General features: G+C 46.0%; 1 pseudogene across 1 annotated transcript; it reads left to right on the top strand.

The window, feature by feature from the left end:
* Positions 1 to 383: 383 nt before the first annotated feature.
* LOC110308313 lies at positions 384 to 851 on the top strand (annotated as a pseudogene). Its single transcript, XR_002379545.1, has one exon. The product of XR_002379545.1 is annotated as a 60S ribosomal protein L27 pseudogene (transcript).
* The last annotated feature ends 2919 nt before the right edge of the window (positions 852 to 3770 follow it).

Here is a 3770-nt window from a genome sequence, read left to right on the forward strand (position 1 = left end):
ATATTGGAGAAGCTTCTGTCTTGATCTTCAAAAATTTGAAACACCCAATTATTTGAGGGAAATGAAAGAGATGGTTGAAGTTGTGGATTCTTGGCTATGTCTTAATAGTGGTACTGAGTCTCTATTGAGCAAGTATCTGATGTCTGTAAGAACTGGCTTTTCTGTGCTATTTTCAATCCATAGCAGAGAGCCTTACTTTTGCTTTCTGAGTGCTAGGTAGGTTTTCTCATTCTGAAAAGATTCCCCAGATCATACTCCTTGGGGTTACTGTTTTTATCGAGGGGTGTCTCCCAGATGTACTGAGATTTTAGATGTCATGGATACCACTGGACATTCAGAGTTCTTGGGCTTCACATCAGTGAATAAAAGCACTATAGTGGCTGGGTGCGGGCTGCCTGCTGTCGAGATGGGCAAGTTCATGAAACCCGGGAAAGTGGTGCTGGTCCTGGCTGGACGCTACTCCGGACGCAAAGCCGTCATCGTGAAGAACATTGACGATGGCACCTCAGACCGCCCTTACAGCCATGCCCTGGTGGCTGGAATTGACCGCTATCCCAGGAAAGTGACAGCTGCCATGGGCAAGAAGAAGATCGCCAAGCAATCCAAGATCAAGTCCTTTGTGAAAGTTTATAACTACAACCACCTCATGCCCACAAGGTACTCTGTGGATATCCCCTTGGACAAGACTGTTGTCAACAAGGATGTGTTCAGGGACCCAGCTTTGAAACGCAAGGCCAGGCGGGAAGCCAAGGTCAAGTTTGAGGAGCGATACAAGACAGGGAAGAACAAATGGTTTTTCCAGAAGCTTCGCTTTTAGGTATATTTTTGTTTTGGTCATTAAAAGTTAAAAAAAAAAAGCGCTATAGTTTGATCCACTGTTGGCCTCAGGCTATTAAACTTCAGGGTTAGTTCTGCTAATAATATGTGTACTTGACCACCAAGGCACGGCTTTCTTTTCCTATATGCTTCCTAGATTGAGACATGCCAACTGCCACCTTCACCTTTCAGTGTGTCAGTAGGTAGTCCTCCTGCTCGGCACAGTTATTTCTATGGATTTTCCTTCACTCAGGGCTGGTGGCAGGCAAAACTCCCTAACCTACAAGTATCTCTGAAGGGTTGTAGGCCCGCATCTGCTTCACCACCTGTCCTTATCCCATGCAGCCACTAGTGCAGGTGCTGGGTTGTAGGGAAGTGCCAATGCAACACTGCAGGGGTGGGAAAGTGTAGTATGAGATATGGGAAAGGCAGAGCTGGCTTGTGACAAGGCCAGGGCCAGGACGGTGGGGTTCTCAGACTCTTGGAAATCCAGGCACTGCTGGGAGTCGCAGAAGAACAGAGGACAGTCAGGAGCCCTTAGGCTGGGGACAGCATCTAGCCCGGGTAGGGGGGAAGACACAGGATGGAATGCTCTAGCTTGCCCCATTGGGATGATTATTCTTACCTTGGTGGAGGCAGGCTGGGTGGCTGTGGCTCTGTAGGCAAAGGCCTTCTTCATGGCTGTCCACAGTGGATCTTGGTGAAGAGAGACAGTCCATGGTTCCAGACAATTTATTGTCATGGCAGAAAACGGATGTGTAAAACCATACCCCACTTCTCAGGGTGGGTCAAAGATTAAATACCTTTTGCAGGGAGGAATGTCTGGGAAGGGAAGCTTACTGGATAAACCCTCTGAGCTTCTAGGTACCTTATTAACATGGAGAACGCTGTCTTGTGCCTCTCTGACCATAGAACATGCTTCTTTTCCCACTGGCTTGGTCTGAGATGTTAGGGATGCCTCATCTACACATGGAAGGGCTTGGGGTTCTATGTGACTGATGACCACAAATCTCTCTATGGGTGGGGCTGTGGCTACATGACAGGGTCCTGGTGCTGGGAGCAGGTGAAGCTCCTACTGTCCCTTCAGGGTCTCCTTTAGCTCAACCTTACCAGGCTTCCTCTCATGGCCCACCACGCCACATGGTCCCTGACCCAGGATTCCTGTGTAGGATGGTGTTCAGCAATTTGTTCTCTCTCAAAATAGTCTCTGAACACTGCCATCCGACAAAATGGGCTTTCTTTCTACTTCTGACCTTCCTGAAAGGAAATCATCATCTCAGAAAAACTTGCTAAAGAATTGGGACCTAACACCAATCTTTGACACTATTGATGATACTCTGTTATGCTTGCACTCAGGAGTCTAGCATGGTTGTCCTCTGAGAGACTTCACCCAGCAGCTGACTCAGACAGATGCAGATGCCCACAACCAGTGGATGGAGCATGGGGACTATTATGGAAGAATAGGAGGAAGGATTGTGGGCCCTGAAGAAGAAAGTAACTCCGTAGGAAGACCAACAAAATCAACTAACCTGGACCCTTGGGCCTTTCAGAGACTGAACATCTAACCAAAGAACATACACAGGCCTCCCTGCACATATATAGCAGATGTGTAGCTTGGTTTGTGGGTCCCAAACAGCTGGAATGGGGGATATGAGTCAGAGAAACTGTTGCCTATCTGTGAGCTATGTTCTTCTAACCAGGCTGCCTTGTCTGGTCTCAGTGAGAGAGGATGCACACAGTCTTGCAGAGACTTCATGTGCCAGGTCAAGAGGGTAGGGATATCCAGGGCAGCATTCACCCTCTCAGAGCAGAATAGGACGGGCTGGGGGGAAGATTTGTGAGAGGAGGTGATTGGGTGAGGGGAGATATAAAGTGAATAAGTAAAATAATAAACAAACAAACAAATTAATAAGAAAGAATTGGGGGCCTTTGATAGATGTGGGCTTGTCTTAAGGGTGGGAGGTGCCCACTAGGGAGCTGTACTCCTCAGGGTATGTTCTGCTTGCCTGTCTTCTTTGTCCCTTTTTGATGGTCTTTTCAATTATTTCAAGAACTTTTAAAGCTCCTCTACTTCTTTCTTAGAGGTGCATACCATTGTTTGTCTATTCTGGCTCTTTTAGCAGCTTACATGGAGGTAACCTGGTCTGTCATCTTACTCAGAAGCCAGTGAAATTCACATATCCAGGTTTCTCCTTCTCAATAGCAAAATATTAGGTGACTGGTAAAATACCTGTATAGGACCTTTCTTGCAATCCTAATACAGGTATCCTTGAAGAAGTTGAAGCATAGAGAGACAAGTCTTTTGCTCAAGTTCATCTGGGTTTATAGTTTGAATTCAAGTTCATCTCTCCCTATCTAGAGATTATATCCTTATGTTGAGTTGTAGAAGGTTAAAGAAATGAAAAACATCTGAATACAGGAGTCTATTTCTTGAAAGAGGCATATTATTGTAGAAAATAATAAAAAATATATTTCATTGAAAGAGAAAAGAATAAATTACAAAATGATTACTTATACTTAAGTATTATCCATGTGAAAAGTTAAAGTTCCCAAGTGTGTAAATCTGCTTATATAAAATTATAGGTATAGATTACTGCATTAGAAGTTAAAAAGTTAGCAGAGACCAAGAGCTGGACCTGATCCCTCACAGCACACACCCCAGTTGCAGCTCAAACCCCGCCCCCAAATATTCAGACACATCCAGCTTCATGGGTGAAATCTTAAATGGGACCCCATGGGACCTGGGGAAGTAGATTCCCACCCAGCCAAATACCAGGAGGCCTTCTGGCTCCAACCTGTGCCCGCTGGCAGCAGAGACCTGACCTTACACAGCACACACACCAGTGGCAGCTCAACGTCCCCCAGTTCAACTTCACAGGATCACAAGATCACAGGAAGGACAGGCTCCACTCAGAGACAGGGAGGCCAGATAACACCAGACAAAAACAGATGAT

The sequence above is a fragment of the Mus caroli genome, chromosome 13 (genome assembly GCF_900094665.2).
Source record: "Mus caroli chromosome 13, CAROLI_EIJ_v1.1, whole genome shotgun sequence".
Taxonomy (NCBI): Eukaryota; Metazoa; Chordata; class Mammalia; order Rodentia; family Muridae; genus Mus; species Mus caroli.